Below are 11,297 nucleotides of genomic sequence, written 5' to 3' on the forward strand. Positions count from 1 at the left end.
GTACAGCAGGTAGGACAATATCCTTGCACATGGTACATCCCACACACCTCAGGTGGACCACCTATGCCTGCCAGGAATGATCCCTGAGCACAGAACTAGAAGTAAGCCCTGGGCCAGCGCGGTGGCACAAGCAGTAAGGCATCTGCCTTGCCTGTGCTAGCCTAGGACAGACCACAGCTCGATCCCAAGGCTTCCCATTTGGTCCCCCAAGCCTGGAGTGAGTTCTGAGAGCATAGCCAGGAGTAACCAGAGTGTCACTGGGTATGACCCAAAAACCAAAAGAAAAAATAAAAAAGAAGTAAGCCCTGAGGCCGGAGAGATAGCATGGAGGTAAGGCATTTGCCTTGCATGCAGAAGGTCACTGGTTTGGTCCCCCGAGCCTGCCAGGAACAATTTCTGAGCATAGAGCCAGAAGTAACCCCTGAGAGCTGCTGGCGTGACCCAAAAACCAAAAAAGGGGGGCTTGGGAGGGTCTCTCCCTTCCTGGAGCAGGATTTTTGGCTAGCACGGGCGGGCAGCTGGCAGGCCTCCGTATGTGCCAGCGGCCTCTTGGCCCGGCTTAGGGTAGGGGGGCTCGGACATGGGTCACCTGACCCCCCTCTCCCCCTTTCCTCCGGATCTCCAGGTGGGTTTCTGGAAGGAGCTGATGGGACACCCTGGGTTTTCCCCACTCCCTGGCCCGGTCCGGACTCTGGCCTAGGGTGGGGCTTAAATCCCCTTCCTTCGGGCTTGGGAGGGTCTCTCCCTTCCTGGAGCAGGATTTTTGGCTAGCACGGGCGGGCAGCTGGCAGGCCTCCGTATGTGCCAGCGGCCTCTTGGCCCAGCTTAGGGTAGGGGGGCTCGGACATGGGTCACCCGACCCCCCTCTCCCCCTTTCCTCCGGATCTCCAGGTGGGTTTCTGGAAGGAGCTGATGGGACACCCTGGGTTTTCCCCACTCCCTGGCCCTTTCCTCCGGATCTCCAGGTGGCTACAGAGGTTGGCTAAGGGGGTGGAGATTGATCTGGGGGGTGGCAGATAGCTGCTCAGCTATACTCAGTCTGTCACTGGCAATTCCATACCAGTCTACATTTTGCAAACCGCGCGGGGGCTAGCGCCCCGCGCGAACATATGCTCCTCCCAACCATTAGTATCCCATATTTACTCTTCTTAACTTCAGTAACAAACAGTTCTATTCTCTGACCAAAGACATACAGTAGATCTAACAAATCCCAGAACTACTTAGAAGGACAGAAATTGAACACATATTGAACACATATATCTTTTGAATATTTTATGGGTATTTTCTTTAACTGATGTATCTCTCTATATATTCCTCTACTATGATGTTTCTATCCACTTTTCATCTTGTCTTTTTTTTGTAAGCTGTTCAGTAAGGATTGTTGGTGGAACTGTCCCTCAGTTTGATGCCTATGATTGAACTATGTCATGGAAATTGCTGGTCTTGTTCCCATTGCCTCCAGATGCACCAATAACGCTTCACGGCATTGATCCTTGTTTGCATAGACACATTAAAATGGGAAAACACCATACATACAGATAAGTTCTTATCTAATAAATCTCAGTACAATGTACCTTACACCCTGAACATTGATATAATGACCTGGCACAGGCCTCAGAAGAATGGGCATCCTCCATTGCCAGAACCAGGCAAGCTATCTACGAAACATCCAAGGTCTTTAATAGCAACAGCTGGAAGCAGTCCTCTACCAGGAAAGACTCTACCAAGGGTCTGACATCGACCTCCTAAAAAGAGACTTCCGTTTACACTAAGACTTGACAACAACAATGACCTGCTCTACAGGACATGGTTCTCTCTATTGCCCCATAAGTGTGAGGTGAAATGAGAGGATGCTCCGCACCATCCTGACTACAATATGGGATATGCAGACTCCAGGATCTTTAATACAGAAGCATGATACCAACAACAACAGAGACTAAGTGAGGAATGGAGGTGTATTGCCACTACAGAGGATGACTTGAATTGGACAAACTATTGTGCCTGGTGCCTAGAGTCAGTCCTGTGCCAGGAAACTTCAGGGGTAGGGTCTCCTTGTATTTAGACCATAATTTGCCTTTCCATATCCCTTATGTTTTGGTGGGCCTATGCAAACAAATGCCACTTTAATACCGTTTTTTACTATGTTCCCTTGACTCCAATCCTTAAGAAAAACAACCCACTAAAACTTTTGAGGCTAACTTAAACTAGTAAGCATGTGCATGGAACTAGAGAAATGTACTTTGCCCTCAATGTTTAAGGAGTTATATAAGTCTAATGTCTTTAGATTATATTTTGTGCTGCTAAGTATGTACTACAACTGGGGATTTGAGGGACAAAGTAATTGTATTGTACATGGGTTCAGTTTTGTTTTTCTTAATGTTCTTTGGCTGAAAGTTCAAGGCTGGGATATCATCGATGGGACTACCGAGAATTCTGTTTATGGGTGATTGGGCTTCCACTGTAACTTTACCCTGTCCTCTTTCTTTGCATCTTTGTTGTCATAATTAAAATAATAAAAAAAATTAAAAAAAAAAAACCAAAAAAGGAAAAGAAAAAAAGAAAAGTAAGCCCTAAGTACCACTGAGTGGGTATGGCCCTAAAAAAACAAAAACCAAAGTAAATCTTGGGGACCTGAGAGAGAGAGAGCTCAATGGCTGGAGCACATACAAATGTCAAAAGAACTGTTGGAATTTCCCAGATACCATAGTTCCCTGAATGTAAGGAACTAGTTCAAAGGGCTGAAGTACATGCATACTGGAGACTTGGTTTGGAAATTCAGTTCACTATGGTCCCCCAGGATACCAGGAATAAGCCCCAAACACCTTGCTGAAAGTAGCCCCTAAATAACGTTGGATGTGACTCAAAAACCAAACCAAATTAAACAAAACAAAAATCGAATAGAAGGGTCAGAGATAGCATAAAGAGGCCCTTGCCTTGCATCGAGCCATCCCCAGGGTATTTAGATAACCATATAGTGCTAGAGATAGTTTTTTCCCACATACAAAACATGCACTCCAACCTACTGAACTCTCTCTACCAGCTTTATTAATTTATTTTTCTTTGTTTGTTTGTGCCATACCCGGTGACGCTGCTCAGGGGTTACTCCTGGCTATGCGCTCAGAAATCGCTCCTGGCTTAGGGGACCATATGGGACGCTGGGGATTGAATCCAGGTCGGTAGTGGGTCAGCCTCGTGCAAGGCAAATGCCCTATCACTGTGCTATCACTCGTCCCCTGCTTTATTCATTTATTAATATAACCATATCACTCTCCTTTGAATAGCTTTCCACTGAATTAGAAGGACATTTGAGCTACTTAAAACTTAATGTGTGGGCCCGGAGAGATAGCACAGTGGTGTTTGTCTTGCAAGCAGCTGATCCAGGACCAAAGGTGGTTGGTTCGAATCCCGGTGTCCCAAATGGTCCCCCGTGCCTGCCAGGAGCTATTTTTGAGCAGACAGCCAGGAGTAACCCCTGAGCACCGCTGGGTGTCCCCCCCCAAAAAAAAAAAAAACTTAATGTGTGAAAAATTTCACCATGACCACAGAGAATGACTTAGGTTGGACAACCTCTTATGCCTGGAACCCAGAGTCAGTCTTATGCCAGAAAACTTCAGGGTTAAGGTCTCTTTGTATGTAGGCTAAGGCTATTTTTTTTTCTTTTTCATTTTACCCATATTTTGCTGGGCCAATGCAAAGAACAACTGCCGCTCTCACACCTTTATTACTGTATTTTTTTTTTTTTGTGGTTTTTGGGCCACACCCGGCAGTGCTCAGGGGTTACTCCTGGCTCCATGCTCAGAAATTGCTCCTGGCAGGCACGGGGGACCATATGGGACGCTGGGATTCAAACCGATGACCTCTTGCATGAAAGGCAAACGCCTTACCTCCATGCTATCTCTCCAGCCCCTATTACTGTATTTTTTAACTCATCCTTTTAAAAAAAAGCCTTCTAAACTTTCTGCTGGTGCTTCAATGAATTCATTGTGAGTCAATAATTTTCAAAAATATTCTTTCCTTTCTCTTCCATCTCTTTAGTTTTTCAGTTTTGTTTTTTTTTCTTTTTGGTTTTTGGTTTTTGGGTCACACCCGGCAGTGCTCAGGGGCTATTCCTTGCTCTACACTCAGAAATCACTCTTGGCAGGCTCAGGGAACCATATGGGATGCTGGGATTCGAACCATCGACCTTTCACATGGAAGGCAAATGTCTTATCTCCATGCTATCTCTCTGGCCCCTCTTTAGTTTTTCTTTCAATTTTCTATTTTTTAAAAAAAAACATGTTGCGGGCCGGAGAGATAGCATGGAGGTAAGGCGTTTGCTTCTCATGCAGGAGGTCATCGGTTCGAATCCCGGCGTCCCATATATGGTCCTCCCGTGCCTGCCAGGAGCAATTTCTGAGCCTGGAGCCAGGAATAACCCCTGAGCACTGCCGGGTGTGACCCAAAAACCACAAAAAAAAAAAAAAAAAAAAAAAAAATGTTGCTTTTGGTCTCCCTACAAAATGTATTATTATCAGTTATGTCAACTATGTAATGTATTTTCGTTAAATAAATTAATTAAAAAAAAAACCTGGGGGCCGGGCGGTGGCGCTGGAGGTAAGGTGCCTGCCTTGCCTGCGCTAGCCTAGGACGGACCGCGGTTCGATCCCCCGGCGTCCCATATGGTCCCCCAAGAAGCCAGGAGCAACTTCTGAGCGCATAGCCAGGAGTAACCCCTGAGCGTCACAGGGTGTGGCCCAAAAACCAAAAAAAAAAAAAAAAAAAACCTACAAGGCTCTTTATAATATAGTCTCAATCCACTTCTTCAAATTCACTATTTTCCTTTCTTCATAATACTTTAAAAAAATAATAATGAGGTGAGACCAGAGCAATAGCCCAGTAGGTAGGGCATTTGCTTTGCACACGGGTGACTCAGGTTTGATCCACAGCCTGACAGGAGAGATTTCTGAGTAGAGAAGCAGGAGTAAACCCTGAGCACCACCGGGTGTGGCCCAAAAACAAAAAGAAAGGAGGACAAGAGGGTTGGGCCACACCTAGATGCGGGTGATCAGTGATCAGAGAACATTCCTGGCAACATTCCTTGAGCCATAAACAGTGTTGGTGATCAAAATCAAGCCAGCAGTACCCACTATACTATCTCACCACATTGGTCTTTCTGTTATTCCCAGACTGGATATGTAGTTCTGCTGTAGAGTGCTTCACTTTCCTTGCATCGTGGAGACCCAGGATCAATCCCAGCAATATGTGATCCCTGAGCATGATGGTAGTGAGCCCCAGGCACAGAGCAAGAATTAACTCCTGAAAACACTGTCAGAAGAGGCTAAAAAAAAAATGGGCGAGGGGTGGGGGGGCAGAGTGATACAATGAGTAGGGCATAGTCCTTACAAATGGCCAACCCAAGGGCTGGAGATATAGCATGGAGGTAAGGCATTTGCCTTTCATGCAAAAGGTCATTGGTTCCAATTCCGGCATCCCATTAGGTCCTCCAAGTCTGCCAGGAGCGATTTCTGGATTTCTGAGCATGGAGCTAGGAGTAACCCCTGAGCGCTGCTGGGTGTGACCCACAAACCAAAAAAAAGAAAAAAAAAGGCCAACTCAGGTTTCATTCCCAGCACCCTGCCAGAAGTAATTTCTTTTCTTTCTTTTTTTTTTTTTTTTTGGCTTTTTAGGCCACTCCCAGTGACATTCAGGGGTTACTTCTGGCTATGCACTCAGAAATCACTCCTGGCTTGGGACCATATGGGACACCGGTAGATCAAACCGCAGTCCATCCTAGGTTAGCGTGTGTAAGGCAAACTCCCTATGGCTTGCACCACCACTCTGGCCCCCAGGAGTAATTTCTTTTTTTTTTTTTTTTTTTTTTTTTTTTGGTTTTTGGGCCACACCCTGTGACGCTCAGGGGTTACTCCTGGCTATGCGCTCAGAAGTTGCTCCTGGCTTCTTGGGGGACCATATGGGATGCCGGGGGATCGAACCGCGGTCCGTCCTAGGCTAGCGCAGGCAAGGCAGGCACCTTACCTCTTGCGCCACCGCCCGGCCCAGGAGTAATTTCTTAATGCACAGCCAAGAGTAAACATAGAGCACCACAGGATGTGGCCCCAAAACAAAAACAAAAAAAGCCTTGAGAGGCAAAATTAACACAAAATGAAAAGTTAACACAAAATGAACTTACGTAAGACACTGAATCATATATTGATTAAAATATAAAGAAAACACTCAAAAAAAAAAAAAAAGGCCAAATTAGGAGCCGGAGCGGTGATGCAGCGGTAGGTAGGGCATTTGCCTTGCACGCGGCTGACCCAGGACAGACCGCGGTTCTATCCCCAGTGTTGCATATGGTCTGGCAAACCAGGAGCGACTTCTGAGCGCATAGTCAGAAATCAGCTGCACTATGCTGTCCAACAAACTTGTTTCGCTGGTGACCTGGGCCAATAGGGGCCTGGGCTTCAACTTGGTGCGGGAGTGTGTTGGCAGTTCTCCGGGGATGTGATGCTCACCGCGTGGGACACAGGCCGGGGCGGGCGGCCGTGCAGCAGCTGTAGGCCTACGGCCTGAGTCCCCATTTCCACATGCTGGATGTCAACTACCTGCAGAGCATCTGAGCCCTGTGCGATTTCCTGATCAAGGAATACAGGGGTGGGGGGGGCCCGGGACGACTCGACATGCTTGTGAACAAGGCAGGCGTCTTTCTGTGTAATATGTATAATAGTAATCCCAAATTAGTATTTCCTGATAAACTGAATTGACTTTAAAAACAAACTTTCATGGCACCAGAAATGTCTACACGGAGCTGCTGCCTCTCTTGAGACCAGGAGGCAGAATGGTGGTGAATCTATCCAACTCAGACAGCCTCCGAGTTTTTAAGGAATGCAGCCCAGAACTGCAGACGAAATTTAAAAGCAACACCATCATCGAGGAGGAGCTGGTGGAGCTCATGGACAAGTTCGTGGAAGATGTGAAGAACGGGGTTTATCGCGTGGAGGACTGTAGACGATTGGCGTCAAGCTGCCGTCCAGCATCCAGCCCAGGAAGCTTAAGGAGCAGAGGAAAGGGGACGGGGCGGGATCCTTCTCAAAGCCTGCTGTCCCAGCTGGGTGGGTCCTAAGCCATGAAGAGCCCAGAAGAAGGAATAAAGCTTCTATTGTATTTGGCTCTCCTGCCCCAGATGCGAAGGGACCTCATGGGCAATTCATTATGGAAAACAACTCCAAAGATTGGGTGAAGCAACATTTAGGCCTCCAAAAGACTGATATAACTGATGATTTAACCTTGAAAATCAACTGAATCTGATCAAAACCACTGGGAAAGGTAGAGCTGCCCGGAGTTGGCTAACTCATTCGTACACTCCATCATCTGTTTTTGCAAACTGAGCTAGTCTGTAAAATCCATAAATCTATATCTATATTCTTTGGTGTCTTCCACAGGCAGAACATGATTCACACCTCCACCAATTTCACTAGCTCCTGCTTATTTCTCTCCTACTTGTCACATAAGGCAACAAAGATTAAACCGAAAATAAAGGGGTCGGAGAGATAGCGTGGAGGTAGGGCATTTTCCTTGCATGCAGAAGGAAGGTGGTTCGAATCCCAGCATCCCATATGATCCCCAAGCCTGCTGGGGCTATTTCTTAGTGCTGAGCCAGAAGTAACTCCTGAGCGCTTCTGGGTGTGACCCAAAAAACAAAATAAATAAATAAATAAATAAATAGAAAATAAAGAACTAGAAATGATAAGTCTGATATAAGGAATAGAAAAACATCTAATAGGCAAGTTGTTTGCAGGGGGTTTTGGAACTTGGGGACATTGGTGGAGGGAAGTCATTAATGATGTGAGGTGGTGTTGGAACATTGTTCCCTTGAAACTCAAATATGAATGACTGTAAATCATGGGGCATTAATAGTTTTTAATTTTTTTCGGCCACACCCATTTGATGCTCAGGGGTTACTCCTGGCTAAGCGCTCAGAAATTGCCCCTGGCTTGGGGGGACCGTATGGGATGCCGGGGGATCGAACCGCAGTCGAACCGCAGTCCTTCCTTGGCTAGCGCTTGCAAGGCAGACACCTTACCTCTAGCGCCACCTTGCCGGCCCCAATAGTTTTTAATTTTTAATGTAAAATATTTTTCATCGGGGCCGGAGAGATAGCATGGAGGTAAGGCGTTTGCCTTTCATGCAGAAGGTCATCAGTTCAAATCCCGGCGTCCCATATGGTCCCCCGTGCCTGCCAGGAGCAATTTCTGAGCATGAAGCCAGGAGTAACCCCTGAGCACTGCCGGGTGTGACCCAAAAACCACAAAAAAAAATTTTTTTTTTCATCAATAAAATATATTTAAAACCTCAAAAATATTTAATGTATATAATTTAATTAACATTTATATAGTTTTATATAATGCAAATAATGTAAAGAGCTTTTAGGTTTAAAAAATGGGGTGGGGGGCCAGAGAGAAGTACAGCAGTAGGGCATTTGCTTTGTATGCCGCTAACCAGGGAGGATCCCGGTTCGATTCCTGGCATCCCATATGGTTCCCCAGCCTGCCAGGGATGATTTCTGAGTGTAAAAGCCAGGAGTGACCCTTGAGTGCCAATGGATGTGGTCCAAAAACTAACCAATCAATCAATAAAGTTTAAAAAAAAATCATGGGGGAACAAATAAAAAGGAAAAAAATCATGGGGGGCTGAGTGAGCAATAGTATAGGAAGTACACAGCCAACCTGAGTTAAGAACCCAGCATTCTATAGGTGTCAAAGTCTGCCAGGAGTGACAAACGAAAAAAATCAGGATCAATAGTTGGGGGGGGGCCGGAGAGATAGCATGGAAGTAAAGCGTTTGCCTTTCATGCAGAAGGACGGTTGTTCGAATCCTGGCATCTCATCTGGTCACCTGTGCCTGCCAGGGGTGATTTCTGAGCATGGAGCCAAGAGTAACCCCTGAGCACTGCTGGGTGTGACCCCCCCAAAAAAAAGTTGGCAGGTAGGACACTTGGCTTGCATTTGCTCAACTGACGTTTAATCCCTGCCATCTCATATAGTCCCTGGAGTCCATCAGTCCATCAGGCGTGATCTTTGTGGCCATGAGTGCCACTGGGGTGTGGCTCAAAAACCAAGAAACGGGGTCGGAGAGATAACATGGAGGTAGGGCATTTGCCTTGCATGTAGCCAATCCAGGACCAACTCTAGTTGTTATCCCGACATCCCATATGGTCCCCCAAGCCTGCCAGGAGTGACTTTTGAGCGCAGAGCCAGGAGTAGCACCTGAGCACTGCTGGGTGTGACCCAAAAACCGGAAAAAAACAAAACAAAAAAATCCAAACCAGAACCACACTTCTAAGCCCCCCATCACCAAGTCTGAGGATTAAATTCATTCTACCCCCACTGGATTTCCATTTCTCTCAGGCAAGCCTTAAAATTGCTCCAGCAGTTCTTCTAACTTAAAGCTTCCCCTCAAGCTATCCAATTTAAATAGAACACTATTCCCTCTCACCTCTTTAACTAATTATTCCCTATTCATCCTTCAGATCTTAGCTGATTAACTCAGTATGCTTCAGCTCTGCACATTTTTAAAGGCCTTCCTCCAACTGTAATTAGACTAATTATGCAATTACCTTTAAGTCTGTCTCACAAGTAAACTGTAGGGATTTGTGTAGTGGTTATAGCTATATCTCCAGGGTCTAACATTGTGCTTAACCAGTCCCCAGTAATTATTTAGTGAAAAGCAATGGTTTGGGGCTGGAGTGATAGCACAGCAGTTAAGGTGTTTGCCTTGCACAGGGCAACCCAGGGCAGACCCAGGAGCCATTTCTGAGTGCAGAGTCAGGTAGCAACCCCTGAGCGTCGCCAGGTGTGGCCCATAAACAAAACAAAAAAAGAAAAATAAAGCAATGGTCTGTCTATGAAACTGATGTGACTGAAGTTAGCAAGATTTTCCAAAAAGACTTCTAAAAATATGATTATCAGGGACAAAGAGACAACTCAAAGGATTGGAACACATGCTTCATATATCAGAGCTCCTGTATCAATCCTTGACACCTACCTGCATGGTCTCCTGAGCAATTTATAGGAGTAACCTGGCATATGAGCTCCCAAGTACAAAATAAATAAATAAGGCCGGAGTGATACTACAGCGAGTATAGTGCTTGCCTTGCACATGGCCAGCCTGGTTTCAATCTCCAGCATTCCATACGGTTCCCAAGCACCACCAGGAGTAATTCCTGAGTTCAGTGCCAAGAGTAACCCCTGAACACCACCAAATACCCAAATGCCCCCCACAAAAAATAGTGAGTTTAGGGGCCGGGCGGTGGCGCTGGAGGTAAGGTGCCTGCCTTACCTGCGCTAGCCTAGGAGACGGACCGCGGTTCGATTCCCCGGCGTCCCATATGGTCCCCCAAGCCAGGAGCGACTTCTGAGCGCATAGCCAGGAGTAACCCCTGAGCATTACCGGGTGTGGCCCAAAAAACAAAAAAAAAAAAAAAAAAATAGTGAGTTTAGTGGGTTTTTCTTTTTTGATTGAGATTCTATGATTTATAATACTATTAGTGGTTTCCCAAGCACATAACAAAAAAATATTTCTTGGGGCCGGAGAGATAGCATAGAGGTAAGGCACCTTGCGCATACTACTAGCTAGGACTGCGGTTCTATCCCCCAGCATCCCATATGGTCCCCCAAGTCAGGAGCAATTTCTGAGCGCATAGCTAGGAGTAATCCCTGAGCGTCACCAGGTGAGACCCCCCCCCCACAAAAAAGATTGGACTGCAAGTACTGCATGTAAGAGTCCAGGTTTCAAACCCCAGCACTAGTGTCACATGGTTTCCAGACAACCCAGGTAGCAACCCCAAGCACTGAGGAAGAGTAGCCACCTGAGGCAACCCTCCCCTTCAAAAATAATGTCTTGGGGTTGGAGAGATAATACAACAACAGTTAAACTGTTTGCTTTGTACACAGAAGAGTTAGGCTCACTACTTGTCATCACATATGATCCCCTGAGCTTGACCCTGAGTACGCCCTGAGCACTGCTGGATGTATCCTAAAAAAAAAAAAAAAAGTTGAATTTTTTTGTTTAAATATTTGAAGAAGGCATTTGGACAATAGTTGGCAGTGCTCTGCGGATCAAGTTGTGGTGCTGAGGATTGGACCAAGGTGTAAGGCAAATACCTTAACCTCTACACTATCTCACCAGACCACATTTGGATTAAACCTAACCACTGGTGAGGGTAGAAACTCACGACTAAGATCTAGCAATGCTTTGAAACCAGAGGACTCTCACCTCATTATCTCAATTCTGAGGTGATGATTAATTTTTGACATACT

At 46.1% G+C, this 11,297-nt stretch overlaps 1 pseudogene; it reads left to right on the forward strand.

Annotated features, from left to right (window-relative positions):
* The first annotated feature begins 6,388 nt into the window (after positions 1 to 6,388).
* On the forward strand, positions 6,389 to 7,281 carry LOC126011683 (carbonyl reductase [NADPH] 1-like; annotated as a pseudogene).
* Positions 7,282 to 11,297: the final 4,016 nt, after the last annotated feature.

The sequence above is a fragment of the Suncus etruscus genome, chromosome 6, assembly GCF_024139225.1.
Source record: "Suncus etruscus isolate mSunEtr1 chromosome 6, mSunEtr1.pri.cur, whole genome shotgun sequence".
Classification (NCBI taxonomy): domain Eukaryota; kingdom Metazoa; phylum Chordata; class Mammalia; order Eulipotyphla; family Soricidae; genus Suncus; species Suncus etruscus.